Source organism: Heloderma suspectum, chromosome 1, assembly GCF_057233095.1.
Source record: "Heloderma suspectum isolate Gila_16-S chromosome 1, 16-S_ref, whole genome shotgun sequence".
NCBI classification, from domain to species: domain Eukaryota; kingdom Metazoa; phylum Chordata; class Lepidosauria; order Squamata; family Helodermatidae; genus Heloderma; species Heloderma suspectum.
Window position 1 is genome coordinate 391,240,193 of NC_139458.1, and position 21,075 is coordinate 391,261,267.

The window sequence follows — 21,075 nt, forward strand, 5'->3', positions numbered from 1 at the left end:
CCCACTGTTGGGAGCTTCCTTGCAATGACATTTTGAAGAGGGAGAAGGAAGGGAATAAAGAGCTCCATGTGAAATACTGATATTTCTCACACAGCATCTGATTGTACTGCCCCAAACTGGAACCTTTGTCTCCTGCAGAAGTTTAGTAGCTTCAGTACAGCAAAGGATCCAATCAGCCTCCACAAACTTCTTTCTCCTCCACCATTTTAATTTCTCCTAAATAGCTGTAGTATTCGAATTATTCCAAAAGGAGGGTTAGGACTATGTGGCGTCATGATTGAGGAGGCTTTTAAATAGCTGAGGCTTTTGTATAGGTTCTACAGTTTTTAAAAAGCTAGAAAAAGCCCTGACACCCCACCTTATAAAGTTAATTTAAGTATGTGCAATCCTTACAAACCTTCCATAGCCCCCTAAATTCCTCTGAAGTACTACCTCTCTGAAAGGAGCCACTTGGCTTAGGGAATTCTCTCTACCCCACAGCCCCGCACACATTTCTAATCACCATTCTTCTTTTCTTCTTCCCTCCCGCATCCTGTTCTTTCTTTATCTTCCTTATTCCACCCAGAACATATCTTGGGGAATTCTTAAAGAGAATTCTCTTCAGTGAGCAAGAGAAGTTCTGAACTGTATTTGCCTTTATACAAGCAGACAAGAGGGTTGGTTTTTCTCCTTCTCACTCAAGCCTTTGAGAAAAGTGGGTTCACATGGTTGCAGAGAAACAAATCTGGAGCTGTTTTGTTTGTCAATTGCCCCAGCAATAGGAAGGGCTGTACCTCAGTGGCAGAGCACCTGCTTGGCATGCAGAAGGTCCCAGGTTCAATCCCCAGCATCTCCAGGTAGGGCTAGGAAAGAATCCTGCCTGAAACCCTGGGAAGCCGCTACTGCCAGTCAGTGTCAACAATACTGGGCTAGATGGAACCAGGGTCTGACTCAGTACAAGGCAGCTTCCTATGTTCCTCTGAACAGAAAGCTTTAATAAAAATATTAATTTGGGGTTTGTTTTTTAAATGGAGGGGAGATAAACACTGCTCTATTATACAAGCCTATGTATGCCTACTCAGAAGCCCCATCACGTTTAATGAGGCTTACCCTCAGGAAAGTGTGCATAGGATTCCCGCACAAGTTACTTTTGCAGGAAAGTTTGCACCCTGATGTTCTGCATGTTTACTCAAAAGTCCTGAGTTGTGAGCATGATACTGCAAGCTTAATTCAGTGCCTACCCGATTCTGTCTAATGAATTGACTACCCTTTCAGCTCAGTCCTATGCATGTTTTGTCGTGTGTGTGTGTGTGTGTGTGTGTGTGTGTGTTGCATAAACTCTAGCTTCAGTGGTGAGGGAAAGGCACTTAGTACATGCTCAGAGTTTCTCCATAACTTAGCCCTAGTTTTGAAAACAGATTCATTGGCTGGATCCTGGTGATGTCTTGGCACAAATGAAGTTATGGCGAGGAAGATACAATGAGAGCTTGTGCATAACAAGGAGGAGCTTGTGCATAACAAGGAGGAGGCAGAGGAAAGTTGCACAAAATAAAACATCTGTTTTTATGAAGAGCTGGTGGAGGATGGTAGGATGAGGAGGGATGGTTGCATGGAGGGGAATAGAATTGGTAGGGGGAGAATGTAAGTGCTCAGTGGTGAAAGAAAAGCATTCTGCATATGCCCAGAGGCACTCTCTATTTAAGAACATAAGAAGAGCCATACTGCATCAGACCAAGGTCCATCTAGTCCAGCATTCTGTTCACATAGTGGCCCACGGGAAACCCACAAGCAGGAAATGAGTGCAATAGCACCTTCCCACCCATGTTCCCCTGCTGCTAACATTGGTGAAATGTAAATACATTCTAGTAATTCTAAATTTGCATGTATGTATATCCTTCAGAAACTCTGTAGGTTTCTTGCCTGGAGGGCACCTCTAATGACCTGTACATTTTCATACAAACTTACCCAGAAACTACTGGGGAAGGGAAAGGAGAGTAAATCACTCCCTCCCCTAAATTGGAGCACTCCCCTTCCACATGAACTGCTGCACCTATCCTTCTGAAACTTTGCTGGTTTCTTACTTTTGGACAACTCTAGGCTGTAAGTAATTTTCAGAACAATGGTCCACAAGAAAAATAGGGAGATAAGTATGTCCTCTTTTGGAGACCTCAAAATGTCAGGGCCACCCTTGCCCAAAACCCCTTATGGCTTTCATTCTGAAATTTGGCAGACATGATCTCCTCTGATGAGGCAATGAATCCTGAAAAGTGTATCTAATTCTTCCAAGGAATAACAATGTTATTGGCAGTTCCCTTTAAAAGAAAATCAAAATATAAACCCTGCACTATTTTTCTGACATTGTTGTTGTTCAGTCGTTCAGTCGTGTCCGACTCTTCGTGCCCCATGGACAGGTCTTCCTGTCCTGCGCTCTCTCCTGGAGTATGCTGAAGTTCATATTCATTGCATCAGTGATGCTATCTAGCCATCTCATTCTCTGCCGTCCCTTTCTCCTTTTGCCTTCAGTCTTTCCCAGCATCAGGGTCTTTTCCAGAGAGTTTTCTCTTCGCATTAGGTGGCCAAAATATTTGAGCTTCAGCTTCAGGATCTGTCCTTCAAATGAGCACTCAGGGTTGATTTCCTTTAGGATTGACTGATTTGACCTCCTTGCAGTCCAGGGGACTCGTAAGAGTCTTCTCCAGCACCACAGTTCGAAAGCATCAATTCTTCGGCATTCAGCCTTCCTTATAGTCCAGCTCTCCCAGCCATACCTTACTACTGGGAAAACCATAGCTTTGATTAGATGGACCTTTGTCGGCAAGGTGATGTCTCTGCTTCTTACTATGCTGTCTAGGTTTGCCATAGCTTTCCTCCCAAGGAGCAAGCGTCTTTTAATTTCATGGCTACAGTCACCGTCTGCAGTGATCTTGGAGCCCAAGAAAGTAAAATCTGCACTGCTTCCATTTCTTCCCCTTCTATATGCCAGGAAGTGATGGTGCCTTTCGATGAACAAAGTGTTAGAACAAGTCAGAACTCTAAAGGAACTATCCAAGGTGCAGAGCCTTGGCTGTCACCAAGTCAGACTTTCTGACATTGGGCAGGTGTAATCCCCTTCTAGGGGGCTACTATGCCTGAAATTATCATCCAGTTCTGACCAAGAGAAAAAAGTTACAGTTTTTTTTCCCTAATTTCCCATGGTAGTCCACAGGAAGCAAAGACTCATTTTCCCAAACCTTGACTCAGGTTTGGCGCTGAGCTGAAGTGGACTGACTACAGATTGGCCTGAGCACCACAGGCTCACACACACACACACACACACACACACACACACACATATTAGAGATGCACTTAGACTTGGATATATATATTATATACATGCAAATTGGAGTTATGGGCCTGTGCCCCCGATCTTTTAAGAACCTAGCAATGCCCCTGGGTAGCATGTTGTGACTATGGTCTGGAAGGAAAGAAATTTGGTCAGCAAGACTGGGAACTCCTGAAAGACAGAATTCTCACCCTTGGGTGGCACACTGGTAGGTCTAGCAGGGCCAAGGGGCAGGCTTTCAAATCCAGGGGCAGCAGAGGCTGATGGCTCTGCACCTTGGATAGTTCCTTTAGAGTTCTGACTTGTTCTAACACTTTGTTCATCAAAAGGCACCTTCCTCAACCTGGTCCCCTCCTGACGTTCCGGACTTCGGCTTCCATCAGCATGGCTAATGTTCAAGAATCCTGGGAGTTGTAGTCCAAAACATCTGGAGTCAGGATGGGTGAGAATTTCATTTCAGTTTGTTTATGATACAAATTTACTAAAACTCGTAAAGTTTCTATTCAGGAGAGAAAGAGCTTGAGATGTAAAAAAAAAAAAAAAAATGAATGCAGGAGTCAGGAGAAAGCAAAACTGATAGATTTGTCCTTCTCTAATCTGGAGGGGAAGGCTGATCGAAACTGTACCACTGTTCCATGTGCTTCCTAGTGCCCTGGCTGTCACCAAGTCAGACTTCTGGACATGATGCCAACCCAACAACAATCATCCTTACACAATCCAGTCTCTAAACGGTGTCCCAGAAACAAAGTATGAACTAAAAATGCATCATGAGTCATGCAGCTGAGCCCAGCCTAGACTTCCACATGTAGAACAGAAAATATAGGCAGTATGTTACTAAGGGATTAATCATTTACAAGACATTCTAGAAAAGAATTTAGCATTTTACACCTGCAACTGAAGTTGAGAGTCTCTAGTCCAAAGACAGTAAGTGGCAGACATGAACCCCAGAACAGGGAGGGCAGGGGGACTCAAGCTCCACCCCTCCAACTAGTCTTGGGTGGGCTGAGGCCCCCCCCCCCTCGAAATGACCAGGCAAAATTGATAGTGGTACAAGAGCATTCTTAAGTTCTGACAAAAAATGAATGGCTTCCCACACTGCCACTACAAAGAGGTCTCCAGAGCATGAGCATCCCTCCTGTAACGTATGAAGACCACACCAGGAATGCTAACAGATAACTGTGTTTATTTTGTCTGTTTTCATCAAGGCCTTTGCCTGGCAGCCATCTTAGGAACAGTTCCAGCCAGCAAACTGGAGCATGCTCAGTCTCCCTTTCTTACAGCGCTACATCTGCCCTTTGACCACTACTTAAACTACTCAGAATATTACACCTTCCCCCAGTTGCCAAGATATCTGTGCTGGGGAATTTGCATTTCTTCCTCCAGATTTCTGTCCCATTATTTTGGGTGTTTTGTTTTGTTTTTTTCATAAAAAGGGGCTCATGCCTAGGGGACTCAAACAACTTAGAAAGGGACACTTTCTCTTTAAAAGTATTTTCCTTGAGCTAACAGAGGGCCTAATTCTTGGAGCTGGAAGAACTGAGGAGGAAAGCTTTGCAGCAGCCATCTTGGAGCCCTACTGAAGAACAAAGGCCTGCAACACAGTGGCTCAGAATCATCCTTCAGTGTGTATAATGCTTTATAAATATCAGTTTGAGCTAAATGCTGCTCATGTACTACAGCTGAAATTGTGATAAAGAATGAAATATACAGGGTTCTCAAAATTTCAAACTGTTTAACATAAGGCAGGTTTAGCAAGTCTGTAAAAATTTTAAAAATATATTTTTTGTTCTATAGTCATGGTGACAGCTCACTGACTATGCTAAAGCCTTTGATTGTGTGGATCACAACAAAATGTGGCAAATTCTTCAAGAGATGGGCATACCAGACCACCTTACCTGTCTCCTGAGAAACCTGTACGAGGGTCAAGAAGCAACAGTAAGAACCGGACATGGAACAACCGAGTGGTTCAAAATTGGGAAAGGAGTACGACAAGGCTGCATATTGTCATCCTGCTTATTTAACTTATATGCAGAGTACATCATGAGAAACGCCAGGTTGGATGAAGCACAGGTCGGAATTAAGATTGCCGGGAGAATTATCAACAGCCTCCGATATGCAGACGATACTTATGGCAGAAAGCGAAGAGGATCTAAAGGGCCTCTTGTTGAGGGTGAAAGTGGAGAGTGCAAAAGCTGGTTTGAAACTCAACATTAAAAAAAACTCAGATCCTGGCATCTGGTCCCATCACTTCCTGGCATATAGAAGAGGAAGAAATAGAAGCAGTGACAGATTTTATTTTCTTGGGCTCCAAGATCACCACAGACGGTGACTGTAGCCATGGAATTAAAAGATGCTTTTTTCCTTGGGAGGAAATCTATGGCAAACCTAGATAGCATAGTAAGAAGCAGAGACATCTCCTTGCCGACAAGGTTCGTATAATCAAAGCTATGGTTTTCCCAGTAGTAACGTATGGCTCTGAGAGCTGGACTATAAGGAAGGCTGAGCGCCGAAGAATTGACACTTTTGAACTGTGGTGCTGCCGGACCACAAGGAGGTCAGATCAGTCAATCCTAAAGGAAATCAACCCTGACTGCTCATTGGAAGGACAGATCCTGAAGCTGAAGCTCAAATATTTTGGCCACCTAATGCGAAGAGAAAACTCCCTGGAAAAGACCCTGATGCTGGGAAAGATTGAAGGCAAAAGGAGAAGGGGACGGCAGAGGATGAGATGGCTAGATAGCATCACGGATGCAATGAATATGAACTTGAGCACACTCCGGGAGAGGGCACAGGACAGGAAGGCCTGGCATGCTATGGTCCATGGGGTCACAAAGAGTCGGACTCGACTTAATGACTGAACAACAACAACATGGTGACAGCATTGCTTCTTTGCAGCATGCACTGATTTTTCAATACACACACACAAATAGAAAGAAAAAATGGTTGCTTCTTCTGGTTATTTGCATGACAGTGTCCAAAAAAAGGCCATACCTGACTGCTGCCATCAAAGAAAACAGCTTCTGCCTCAGAAGAATTGCCTCAGATGATCAACATCTTGAAGATGATCCTCAAGAAAGGGATGGACCATCATATTCGTCCACCGGATTTGTGCCAATAAAAACTTATACATTTCCCAAAACTAAGGGTAATAGGTCTTGTCAGCTGAAATGGTTCGAGCAGTTCACCTGGCTTCTTTATGATGCGGATCATGATGTGGTTCTTTGCCATGACTGCAGTAAAGCATTTAGAGAGAAGAAGGATTCTTCAAATGTAGAAGTGAGTTTTATTCTAAAAGGTTTCTCAAATTGAAAACGTGCTGTTGAAAATTCCAGTCTCATTAAAAGAATACTTACAATATTGATTCTGTGAGGTACCATCGAACAACATCTAAATCGAAAGGTATGCATATTATGCTCCTTACAAAGCATTCAAGCAAGCAGCAGCAGGAGGCTCAAGCAGCAGCAGCACGCGTCATAGTTCTGTGCGCTGCCTCTGCCGCACAGGTCAAGCATTGTGGGGCGCACCAAAGAATATGGTAACTCCATGGACCTTTTGGAGGAACGCTCAGAAGGCTACCTGCCCTTAAAAGGTGGCTGACGCGAAGAGATAATGGCTGAGTGGTGACATCTAAAATGAGCTACTCGAAATTATGGCTCAAAGACTGTAACGTGACATCATTAGAGCGGTGAAATCAAGCCTTTTTTTAAATAATTGCTGATGAGCCGACAGTTACAGATGTGACTGGAGACGAGCAGTTTACATTGTGTCTGTGTTGGGTAGAGAGTGACTCACTGAACATACAAGAAGAATACCCTGGTGCTTACAGCCCTCCTGACTCTACAGCTTGTACTGCCTTCACTGCTGTGAAAGTCACGATCATTTGACTGGGGCTTGATTGCCATGCTTTGCATGGACACTGCTTTGATGGTGCAGCTAACATGTCTGGGCATTTCTCTGGTAGAATCATAGAATAGTAGTAGGGTTGGAAGGGGCCTACAAGGCCATCGAGTCCAACCCCCTGCTCAATGCAGGACTCCAAGTCAGAGCATCCCTGACAGATGGCTGTCCAGCCTCGTATCGAACGCCTCCAGTGTGGGAGAGCCCACCACCTCCCCAGGTAATTGGTTCCATTGTCATATTGCTCTAACAGTCAGGACGTTTTTCCTGATGTTCAGCCAGAATCCAGCTTCCTGTAACTTGAGCCCATTATTCCATGTCTTGCACTCTGGGATGATCAAGAAGAGATCCTGGCCTTCTTCTCTGTGACAACCTTTCAAGGACTTGAAGAGCGCTATCATATCTCCCCTCAGTCTTCTCTTCTCAAGGCTAAACATGCCCAGTTCTTTCAGTCTCTCTTCATAGGGCTTTGTTTCTAGTCCCCTGATCATCTTTGTTTCCCTCCTCTGAACCCTCTCCAGTTTGTCTGCATCCTTCTTAAAGGTTGGTGCCCAGAACTGGACACAGTACTCCAGATGAGGCCTAACCACTGCTGAGTAGAGGGGAACTAGTACTTCCCAGGATTTGGAAGCTATGCTTCTATGAATGCAGCCCAAAAGAGCATTGGCCTTTTTTGCAGCCATATCACATTGTTCGCTCATATTCAGCTTGTGATCGACAACAATGCCAAGATCCTTCTCTCTTGTAGTGTGGTTGAGCCACGTATCCCCCATCTTGTAACTGTGCATTTGGTTTCTTTTTCCTAGGTGCAGAACTTGGCATTTATCCCTATTAAATGTCATTCTGTTGTTTTCTGCCCAGCGCTCCAGTCTATCAAGATCACTTTGAATTTTGTTTCTGTCTTCCAAAGTATTAGCTATCCTGCCCAATTTTGTGTCATCTGCAATTTTTATCAGCATTCCCTGCACCTCCTCCTCCAAGTCATTATTAAAAATGTTGAAGAGCACTGTGCCCAAGACTTGAGCCCTACGGTACCCCCCTCGTTACCTCTCCCCAGTTTGAGAAGGTCCCATTGATAAGCACTCTTTGAGTCCGATTCTGTAGCCAACTGTGGATCCACCGGATCGTTGTTTCATCTAGCCCACTTTGAGCTAGTTTGCTCATCAGGATATCATGGGGCACTTTGTCGAAAGCTTTGCTGAAGTCGAGGTATATGATGTCTACAGCATTCCCACGGTCCACAAGGGAGGTTATTTGATCCAAAAATGAGATCAGATTCGTCTGGCAGGACTTGTTTTTGACAAATCCATGTTGGCTTTGAGTAATCAATGCATTGTTTTCAAGGTGCTTACAGATGGATTGCTATATCATCTGCTCCAGAATTTCCCCAGGGATTGATGTCAGACTGACTGGTCTGTAGTTCCCAGGTTCCTCCTTTTTACCCTTTTTGAAGATAGGGACAACATTAGCCCTCCTCCAGTCATCTGGCACTTCCCCCGTCCTCCATGATTTCTCAAAGAGAATAGACAGCGGTTCTGAGAGTCCTTCTGCCAGTTCCTTTATTACTCTAGGATGCAGTTCATCTGGCCCTGGAGATTTGAACACATTCAAAGTAATTAGGTGTTCCTTGACCATATGCCTATCGATCTCAAGCTGCAATCCTGCCCCTTCAGCCTGTACTTCGCCTTTGCCAGGGGGGTCATAGACCCTCTTTTGGGAGAAGACTGAGCCAAAGTAGGAATTGAGCACCTCTGCCTTTTCTTTGTCATCTGTTATCGTTTTGCCATCCTTATTTAATAGCTGAACAACCATTTCTTTCCTCTGCCTTTTACTATGCACGTAGCTGAGGAAAGCCTTCTTGTTGTTTTTAGCATCCCTTGCTAACCTCAGCTCATTCTCAGCTTTAGCCTTCCTGACACCATCCCTGCAATTCTGTGCTACCTGCCTGTACTCTTCCTTTGTTACTTGGCCTTCTTTCCACTTCCTATATGTGTCCCTTTTTGTTTTCAGGTCATCCCTAAGCTTTTTGTGAAGCCACATTGGCTTCTTCTGTTGTCTTCCACCTTTTCTACTTGTTGGAATTGTTTGTAATTGTGCCTTGAGAATTTCCTTTTTTAAAAGCTCCCACCCATCTTGGCCTCCTTTTCTCGTTAGCGTCGCTTGCCATGGGACCTTACTGATCATTGTTCTGAGTTTATTAAAATCAGCTTTCCTAAAATCCAGGATACACATTTGACTACACTCGGGTTTTGCTTCCCTTAGAACCAAGAACTCAAGTACAACATGGTCACTTTCCCCCAGAGTTCCTGTAACTGCTACTTTATCCACTAAGTCATCTCTGTTGGTTAGGATCAAGTCAAGGATAGCCGATCCTCTAGTTCCTTCCTCTACTTTCTGTAGGAGGGAGTTATCCGCCACACAAGTCAGGAATTTCCTGGAGGGGCCAATGTTTTGCAGACTTTGTCTCCCAACAAATATCAGGGAAATTGAAGTCCCCCATTACTAGTACATCATGCTTCCTTAAAACATTGGCTATTTGCTTTTCAAAAGTTTCATCCTTGTCTTCTCCTTGATTGGGTTGCCGGTAGTAGACTCTGACCACCAGGTTCCTTTTATTCTTTGCTCCATTTATTTTGATCCAGATGCTCTCGATGGGGCTACAAAGCTCATCCTCCTGTATTTCTGTGCAGAGATATGTATTTTTCACATACAGTGCAACCCCACCTCCCTTTCTGTTCCTCCTGTTCTTTTTGAACAAGTTATATCCTTCAATTGCTGTATTCCAGTCATGAGAGTCATCCCACCAAGTCTCAGTTGTACCTATCAAGCCATATAATTTCCCTCCTGTATTAAGAGTTCAAGTTCATTCTGTTTGTTTCCCATACTCTGGGCATTAGTATATAGACATCGAAGACCATGTGCTTCATAGTCTGGCTTTCTTCCTACATGTGTCTGAAGACTATTATTGGGCACTACCAGAGCTGTTCTCTCCATTGCAGTGCATGCGCCTACGTCCATTGTTACCCCCAACATTGCATCTCCCTTCCCCGTAGGATTCAGTTTAAAGCCCTCCTGATGAAGTTCTTCATGCTGTGGCCAAACACATTCTTCCCAGCCTTTGTGAGGTGCTACCTGTCCCTTGCCAACAACCCATCTTCCAGGAAGTATAGCCCGTGGTTCCAGAATCCAAATCTCTCTCGTCGGCACCACCTTCATAGCCAGTCATTCACCCGGAGTATTTTTCATTCCCTTTCTATCCCTCTTCTAACTACTGGAAGGATGGATGAGAAAACTATCTGGGTCCCAAAATTCTTGAGTTTCCTTCCCAAAGCTTCAAAGTCTGACGTGATTTCTTCGTAGCTCCGCTTGGCGGTATCATTTGTTCCCACATGGATGAGAAGAAAGGGATACCTGTCAGTGGGCTTTGTGAGTGCAGGCAACCTTTCAGTCACGTCTCTAATCCGTCCTCCTGGGAGACAACATACCTGGTGAGTCCACAGGTCTTCGCGACATACTTGGATCTCGATCCCACGCAGCAAGGAGTCTCCCACTACTACCACTCTTCTCTTCTTCTTGTTGTAGGCCTGGGTTTCATCGCCTCTGTTTGATTGACCTTCAGCCTCTTGCTCACTCTCATGTAGGTTCCCCTGTGATTCTTCCTCTGCAGGCTGTCCTCCAGTCTCATCCGCAAGTACCTGGAATCGGTTCCACAGCTCCACTGCTTCCACTGGTGCAGAGTGGTGTGTAGTTCTTCTTCTCCTAACTGTCACCCTTTTCCAAGGAGTATCCTCTACTCCATTTTTCTTCACCTCAGCATTTCCCACTGCCTCATCTTGCTGTTGCTCTTCAAGCTTCTGGTCTTCCCTTTGCTGCTGTAGTTCCCCCATTCTGTCCAAGTACTCTTCGTGTTCTCTTATTCCCCGGAGGGTCAACAGTCGCCGCTCCAGTCCACTTACTTTTTCTTCCAGCAGCGTGATCAACTTGCACTTGTTGCAGCTGTAGGCCATGTTGTTCTCAGGCAAGAAAACAAACATTGCACACACCTTGCAGGTCATCACCACTGGAGAATCTTGCCCTTCCATAGCCTCTTTTCCCTTTTTGTGTCTAGCTTTGTGATTGTTCTAGACTAGCCTGTGCCTGCTCCTCTACTCAGCAGAGGTTAAAAGCAGAGTCCCATTGGTGTGAAAGTGTGCGTCACAAGACAAATAAATGAAAAAAGTTAGTTAAAAAATAAAATGAAAAAATGAAAAAAAATGTTAGGGGCCTCCCCCTTGACCTCCCCTGCCGAACTCCCCTGGCCAACTCCTGTTTGCTCCCCCTGGTCACTCGTTCTGGTCGCTCACTCTCTGGGAGCTTGCTTGCTTCTGTAGTCCCTGGACCAGCTGGAGCAGCTTGCTCTGCTCTGCTCTGCTCAGCTGGGAGGCAGCAAACAGACTGATGGTGTCCAAAAAAAGATCACCAATATTCAACCCAAGTCCGTTTACATGCACTGCAGCAACCACTCACTAGATTTGGCTTTGCAAGAGGTTGCCTGCAGCTGTGACTTGGTTGGTGATGTACTAAGTACTGTGAAGGATGTATGAAACATGATCTTGGTCTCAGTAAAATGGAAGAACATATATTCCAACATTGTTCTTCCTGAAGCCATAGAAAATGCTGAGGGGATATGTAAACCAAACAGCCTCCTTTCTTTGTGTCCAACACATTGAGCTGTCACAGTGAAGTCCATACAGAGGCTCCTTGAGAACTATGAAAGAATTCAAGCAACACTCCATGAAATCCTGGAACATCCAGTCCAGGGTCCTTCCAAGATGACTGAAGGGCAACAATGAAAGGCTACAACAAAATCCTTGGTAAATCTGAAACAGCATTTGAGCTAAATAATCCACAGCAGTGTTAGGGCCATGCGAAGAGCTTGCAAGAACCAGAAATGCTTATTTATACCCTGTCAGACCTAAGATCAGAGAGTGAGTTTGAAACAATTTGGCAAGACACAACAATTGCTGCTGACAAACTCAAACTCCAGGAGTTAGAAAACCACAAAGGCACCAACACCACCAGTGTTCCTGGATTCAAAGAAAACTCTCCAGAAGGATTTCTTTGATGTAACTGATCACATAACATCTGAAGTCAAACGTCAGTTCAACCAACCTGGAATGGACCAACTAGTGAAACTGGAAAGCACTTTAGTAACTGCTGCATGTGGGAGGCATTTCAGCAGCACAGAAGAGCTCAGAGAGGCCCTTGGTGTTCACAACTGTGACTTTGATTTGAACAGGCTTCTGGCACAGCTGTTACTCCTCCCAACACTCATTCCAACTGCTGTAGTAAAGACCACAGAAGACATCTCACCATCATTGAGAGGACAGCCTCAGACAGTCTGAAATCTCTTAGACCAAGTGGTCATGCTGGTACAGTTCTTACACACCATACCTGCATCAGGAGAACAGTCTTCCAGTGCTCTGAGGAGAGTGAAGACACACCTGCGTAACTGCACGACACAGAAGCACCTTACACATCTGCTCCTTTTTCATGTGCAGAAGCAAAAAACTGGCGAAATTCCTTTGGAAAACATTACGAATGAATTAGTCACCAGAACTGCTGAACGTCAAGCCACCTTTGGCTTATGTGTGTCACAGTATTGTTTATGGTTTATTAAAACACGAAGGAGTTTGTGGCACCTTAAAGACTAACAAATTTATTTAAGGTGCCACAGGCTCTTGGTTTGTGTTTTCATATCTCAGACTAACATGGCTACCCCTCCCGAACCTATCTTTATGGTTTGTTGTTATTAAGTATAGTGCATACCTGTTCTGATATCCATGTTATAAATAGTAGCATACAAGAAACACAGTTGTACTACTTATTTTAAAATCTTGATTTTATTGATTACATATTTTAAGATCTTTTCATTTATTTTTATTTATTTTACTTTAATTTTTTATTTATTCTAAGATCTTTTTATTTATTTATTTTAATTTATTGTACTTTAGCTTGTTTTTAATTTGAAATTAATTAATTTTAAGGTCTTAATACATCTTTATTTTAAAGATGTTATATGAAGTTCCAGTAATAAATGAAAAGATTCTAATTTTCTACAAAAGACCTTGCTTCCTCCTTTTCCATCTCTGAAGCAAAAACAGGTTTGCTGGAACATACAAGAAGTATTCCATTATCCATAAGCATTCTGTAACTTTTTCATTGAGCAAATGTTTTTTGTGTTTTTTTATACTTACGTTTTTTTTCTGTTTTTTTAAGTGTATTTATGATTGTGACACTTAAAAAAACAGAAAAAAAACATAAGTTTTTTTTTTAAGTGTATTTATGATTGTGACCCCCTTCATGGATCACTGCCTTGTTGTGGCGAAGGGGCTTGCGTAACTCAGTGAAGCCATAAGCTATGCCGCGCAGGGCCACCCAAGACGGACAGGTCATGGCAGAGAGTTCTGACAAAATGTGGTCCACTGGAGAAGGAAATGGCAACCCACTCCAGTATTCTTGCCAAGAAAACCCCATGGAACGTATCACAAGGCTAAAAGATATGATGCCGGAAGATGAGCCCCTCAGGTCGGAAGGTGTCCAATATACTACTGGGGAAGAGCAGAGGGTATTTCCAAGTAGCGCCAGAAAGAGTGAAGCGGCTGGGCCAAAGCCGAAAGGACACTCAGCTGTGGATGTGTCTGGTGGTGAAAAGAAAATCCGATGCTGTAAAGAACAATATTGTTTAGGAACCTGGAATGTCAGATCAATGAATCAAGGTAAGCTGGATGTGGTCAAACATGAGATGGCAAGATTGAACATCGACATCTTGGGAATCAGCGAACTAAAATGGACAGGCATGGGCGAATTTAATTCAGGTGACCATCATATCTACTATTGTGGGCAAGAATCCCTTAGAAGAAATGGAGTAGCACTCATAGTCAACAAAAGGGTGGGAAAAGCAGTCCTGGGGTACAATCTTAAAAATGATAGAATGATCTCAGTACGAATCCAAGGCAAACCATTCAACATCACAGTAATTCAAGTCTATGCCCCAACCACTGATGCCAAAGAAGCTGAGGTTGATCGGTTCTATGAAGACCTACAACACCTTCTAGAACTAACACCAAAAAAAGATGTCCTCTTCATCATAGGGGATTGGAATGCTAAAGTAGGAAGTCAAGAAATCACCGGGATAACAGGCAGGCATGGCCTTGGTGTACAAAATGAAGCAGGACAAAAGCTAATAGAGTTTTGCCAAGAGAACACGCTGATCATAGCAAACACTCTTTTCCAACAGCACAAGAGACGACTCTACACATGGACATCACCAGATGGTCAATATCGAAATCAGATTGATTATGTCCTTTGCAGCCAATGATGGAGAAGCTCCATACAGTCAGTAAAAACAAGACCTGGAGCTGACTGTGGCTCAGATCATGAGCTGCTTCTTGCAAAATTTCGGCTTAAATTGAAGAACGTAGGGAAAACCACTAAACCATTCAGGTATGACCTCAATCATATCCCTTATGAATATACAGTGGAGGTGAGGAATAGATTTAAGGGATCAGACCTGATAGACAGAGTGCCTGAGGAACTATGGATGGAGGTCCATAACATTGTTCAGGAGGCAGCAACGAAATCCATCCCAAAGAAAAATAAATGCAAGAAAGCAAAGTGGCTGTCTGAGGAAGCTTTACAAGTAGATGAGGAAAGAAGGGAAGCGAAAAGCAAGGGAGAAAGGGGAAGATATACCCAACTGAATGCAGAGTTCCAGAGAATAGCAAGGAGAGACAAGAAGGCCTTCTTAAATGAACAATGCAAAGAAATCGAGGAAAACAACAGAATGGGAAAGACTAGAGATCTCTTCAAGAAAATTGGAGATCTCAAGGGAACATTTTGTGCAAAGACGGGCATGATAAAGGACAAAGAAGGCAGGGACCTAACAGAAGCAGATGAGATTAAGAAGAGGTGGAAATAATACACAGAAGAACTATACAGGAAAGATCTTAATGTCCCTGATAACCATGATAGTGCGGTCACTGAACTTGAGCCAGACATCCTCGAGAGTGAAGTCAAGTGGGCCTTAGGAAGCATTAGTAACAACAAAGCTAGCGGAGAAGACAGTATTCCAGCTGAGCTATTTAAAATCCTAAAAGATGATGCTGTTAAAGTGCTGCATTCAATATGCCAACAAATTTGGAACACTCAACAATGGCCGCAAGACTGGAAAAGGTCAGTTTACATTCCAATTCCAAAGAAGGGCAACGCCAAAGAGTGTTCAAACTACCGCACAATTGCGCTCATTTCACATGCCAGCAAGGTGATGCTCAAAATCCTACAAGCTAGGCTTCAGCAGTATGTGAACCGAGAACTACCGGAAGTACAAGCTGGGTTTCGAAGAGGCAGAGGAACTAGAGATCAAATCGCCAAAATTTGCTGCATCATGGAGAAAGCAAGAGAATTCCAGAAAAATGTCTATTTCTGCTTCATTGACTACACTAAAGCCTTTGATTGTGTGGATCACAACAAACTGTGGCAAATTCTTCAAGAGATGGGAGTACCAGACCACCTTACCTGTCTCCTGAGAAACCTGTACGAGGGTCAAGAAGCAACAGTAAGAACCAGACATGTAAGAACCAAGTGGTTCAAAATTGGGAAAGGAGTACGACAAGGCTGCATATTGTCACCCTGCTTATTTAACTTATATGCAGAGTACATCATGAGAAACGCCAGGTTGGATGAATCAGAGGTCGGAATTAAGATTGCCGGGAGAATTATCAACAACCTCCGATATGCAGACGATACCACCCTAATGGCAGAAAGCGAAGAGGATCTAAAGGGCCTCTTGTTGAGGGTGAAAGAGGAGAGTGCAAAAGCTGGTTTGAAACTCAACATTAAAAAACTAAGATCATGGCATCTGGCCCTATCACTTCCTGGCATATAGAAGGGGAAGAAATGGAAGCAGTGACAGATTTTACTTTCTTGGGCTCCAAGATCACCACAGACGGTGACTGTAGCCATGAAATTAAAAGACGCTTGCTCCTTGGTAGGAAAGCTATGGCAAACCTAGACAGCATAGTAAGAAGCAGAGATATCACCTTGCCGACAAAGGTCCGTCTAATCAAAGCTATGGTTTTCCCAGTAGTAATGTATGGCTGGGAGAGCTGGACTATAAGGAAGGCTGAGCACCGAAGAATTGATGCTTTCAAACTGTGGTGCTGGAGAAGACTCTTACGAGTCCCCTGGACTGCAAGGAGGTCAAATCAGTCAATCCTAAAGGAAATCAACCCTGAGTGCTCATTGGAAGGACAGATACTGAAGCTGAAGCTCAAATATTTTGGCCACCTAATGCGAAGAGAAAACTCTCTGGAAAAGACCCTGATGCTGGGAAAGACTGAAGGCAAAAGGAGAAGGGGACGGCAGAGGATGAGATGGCTAGATAGCATCACCAATGCAATGAATATGAACTTGAGCATACTCCAGGAGAGAGCGCAGGACAGGAAGACCTGTCCATGGGGCACGAAGAGTCGGACACGACTGAACGACTGAACAACAACACATGATTGTGACAGTGCTAGAATAGGACGGATTTATTATTTATTTCACCATTAAATAAGCAGATGTAAAAATGTACCTGCAAGTAGGTCATCATGACATTGCCTGCCTGCCAGTCTTGAGCCACTGCCACTACCAATCACCCCACCCTTTAAAAACAGTTCTGGGGGTCCCTGGTGGCAGAGAATGCAAAACCCATCTAAAGCAGAACACTCAAAGAAACAAGCCAATTCCCCCAGAATGGTGCAGCTAGGTAATTTTAGACTCCGGACTTAATTGTCTTATGTCTCTGACATACCCCTTTAGAAAACCATGTGTATTGTTCCCACACACACAAACACACGCTCCGCCACTTCATGCGTTACCACTGTTTTCACATTCCTGATACAATAGAGAAAGAAAGAAAGAAAAAACCAAAGCAAAACACAAACCTGTTTGCCAACTTGATTTTTAAAAAAGAGAAGAAATTCTCTGATCATGTACAGATTTGGATTTTAAACTCACTGAAATCATAACACCACCATGACTACAGCAATAACGTGGGGTTCATTTCTGCTGTCCTGATGCTAAACAAAGAAACTCCATTTTGTGAGAAGGCTATCAATGGCTACCGGTCCTGATGGCAATATGCTGCCTCCAGTATCAGAAGCAGTATGCCTATGCACATCAGTAGCTGGGGAATTTAGGCAGGAGGGTGCTGTTGCACTCAAGTCCTGCTTGTGCGTTTCCCATGGACAGCTGGTTGGCCACTGTGTGAACAGAATGCTGGACTAGATGGACCCTTGGTTTGATCCAGCAGGGCTCTTCTTGTGTTCTTGTGTATATCTCTGGCCAGCCACCCCCTGGCTATAAAATGTTTCTTGAAAATAAGAAAAAAGAAAGGACACTGTGGCGAGCAGTGCCAACCCTGGTGGGACTTGGCATGCCCATGCCTGACCAGTTGCTGAAGCTGGACTTCTTTGCCCTGCTCCCATCACCTGCCACTATCTGGGTGTTTATTTGAACTCTCCCAGGCTGTGGTGCCCCAGACATCAGCCCTGAGGTTCAGCCCTAGCTGGACCACTGCTCCCCCATACATCCCCACACACCTCCCTCATATGCATCCCTACATCCACACACGCTAGTGCCTCTCTTTATCTCGTTTATTCTTGCAGTCACATGCTCTGGCTTCTCTTTCATTCTCATCATGCACCCTTTCATTCTCTTTCTCCCTGTCTCCCTCACGCACACATATCTAGCCTCCTAAACCTGTTTATCTGAATTAAGTAAAGGCAGAATATATCTGCCAGAGGCTGAGAATAGGGACCACCACGGGATGTCTTCTTCCAGCCCTGAACTGCACAAAATCTGTGCACCCATTCTCAGATTACAGTCAGAGCTGTGTGACTGTAACTATACCAGGAAAAACACGAGAGGCTCTGTTGTATGTCCCACCACCAAGGGAGGCTAGGTTGGTGGGAACACAGGACAGGGCCTTTTCTGTGGCAACACCACAAATGTGAAATCCCCTCCCTAAGGAGGGCAGATTGGCCCCATACGTGCTTAGCTTCAGGCAGGACATTATTGCTTGACCCATTTGGCTTTTGATAGCTTTTAAAATCGCATCAATTCTTCTTTCTGGGATGTTTTAAAGAAGTTTCCCATTCTCAGATTCATACAGAGGTGTGTGACTGTAACTATGACTGACTCACCCATAGTTGATAGCTGTTAAAATAGACTAATTCTGCTCTCTGGCATGTTTTAAAGATGTTTCCCTTTCTCAGATTCATTCTGAGCATTAAAACAATGTGGCATTGTTTTAATGGTTGTTTATTGCCTTGAGGGCCCTTTTGGGCAGAAAGGTGACTCATAAATATTTTGTAAGATAAATAAATATAGCAATCATGTATTGTCCTCTGTAAAATAAGACTCCAAATCTGAAATCGCTTTCTGGTAACTTCAGTTGAAAACAGTGGGATTTGCTTCTAAGTAAACATGCTTTGGATTTGGATGAAAGAATGGTTAGGTGATTGATTAGAATTTTATCATATTGCCATGACTGTTGGCAGACAATTCCTTCCTTTGTCAGGCAGATTGCTGGTTAATTGTCCAGAATGGTCAGTTGAAGGGATTCCAGGGCAGATAGTTACTAGAGAAATGGTTTCCTGGGAGGAGGGGGGAACATAGGAAGCTGTCCTATACTGAGTAAGACATTGGTCCTTGTTTGTAAATAAAGCAAATATTACAAAGGCACCTTAAATTAGCCTTCTCCAATCTGGCCAACCGTCCTTCTCATGGCCATGCTGGGAATGATAGTTCAACACATCTGGAGGGTCCCAGGTTGGGGGAGGCCTACTTAAGTCCAGTACTCTCTCATCCAAAGAAAACTAAACCTGACAGTGATGCCTCTGGAACTTTCCACTGCTTAGAGAAATTAGATGCACACAACAATATGTTTGGCAGTTTTGTTCCTAATATTTTCAGTCTATTTATGTAATAATATAATAATAAGCCAGCTGGCTTTGTTACTCATTGAATTATAAGAACTGCGACAGTATCAGTCACGGAAAAATCTGACCTGTGCCACTGCACCTTGTTTATCTGGCAATTTATTTCAAAATCAGTCCTTTACATATCATTAGGGTGCTCATCCAAGTTGGCCCGTATTTCTCTCATAAAATAAGCTTACAGTAGTTTGCATTTTAAGAAGGAGACTTCACTGATAACATTTCAGGCCTGCAAGTAAATTCCTTTTTCAGTATCACCTCTCAGCATGTTTTAATTGAAATCGAAAATAAATGGCTAGTACAATAATGCCTTAATTACCAGGGATGGGCAAAACGTGGTCCATGGGGCACAGGCAGCCCAACATGGCTGTCTGTGTGGCTCCCTGTTGCCCAGGTAACATTGCTGTTCCCACTGCGGAGGCCACCACCACCAAAATCCCAGCAATTCTGCTGGGGAACACGGCATGCAGGAAGCACACACCTTGCTTCCCAGCAGAATTGGACTTGCAACAGCCCAACAGCTGTTATGGGGGTTGTCAGGACCATGATTCTGCTCAGAAACAGGGCGCATGGGGATGGTTCATGGGGAAACAAGGTGCACACTTTCAGCAGTGGCAGAAGCAGCAGCAACTGCAGCATCATACAGGGACTGAGGGGCTGCACAAACCATTGTGATTTGGGTGGCAGCAGCAACTTCCAACACTAGCAACCACTTCTGCCGTTCTGTCCAACAACGATGGACTGGGCCCCATGAAAGCAGGTTTGCTTTCCTTCCCACCCACCACTGGAATGTGGCCCCTAAGTGTCTCTAAAATGAATTCAGCCCTTGGGCAGAAAGAGACTGAGAGACCACCTGATGAGGTGATCTGCTCCTTACTCTCTGCACACTCAGGCTGGTCATTCAGTACTTTGGTTAACTGGCTTGTCATCTTGGTCCTAGCTAAGATGATAGCTACCTACTTGGCAGGGAGCTAGGTGAGTTCACGCTGCGTGCCCAGCCTACCTCCCGCTGCTGGCCAGGGATGTGGGATGGGAGCGGCCCTTGGACCCTGGAAGCTTTAGCCCAGCAAATACTGGCGAGTGGGGGAGAGTGGCGCCATCAGGGACCTTCGTGGCAGGCAGGTGATGAAAGGGAGAGATGGGCAAGTTATATTGATCTGCTGCTTTGAACCAGGGTGGTATTGTCAGAGGCTTCCTGGCAGCCTCACGAACGAATAGGTTCAGTGGAGGCTGGTGGTTCTGATGTCAGTGGGGCGGTGAATCCAAGCACCTTGGATAGCTCCTTTAGAGTTCTGACTGGTTCTGAATGTCAGCGCGGACCTGCTGCTCCACTGACATTGGAGCTACCAGCCTTCACTGGACAGGGTGCCCGGGCCGGGCCCAGCTCTTGTTCACCCTACGCTCATTGCAGATCTTGTTTATTATGGTTAATCAGCGCTGTGGCTCTTAACCCAACGCTGCTGCCTCATGTTTTCGTTCCGGTGGTGGGGCAACAGAAAGACACCATTGGCTATGATTCCCTCCTCAGTAGCCATACAACTTGCATTTTCCCAGTCAATTTCCTGCGAGGCTGGCATTTAAAAAGGCCAGCTGCTTCGCAAGGAAGGATGCTGGTGTGATTCAGCTGCCTTTCCCTGCAGCTGAAGAATTTGTGCTGTAGATGAGATCACCACAGCAGTCCCCGCCTTTCAGCGAGAAAGCATCTGAAGCAAGTCCAGGTCAGCACAGAACTGATCTATCAAAGCAAAGCCCCTTTTTGTTTTGTTTTAATCATCCTAACACTGAATGTGAGTGGTGCTTTCCTCTCCCTCTCCTAAAGCTGCATGCGGCAGCTTTTTAAATTTTTTGCAATAG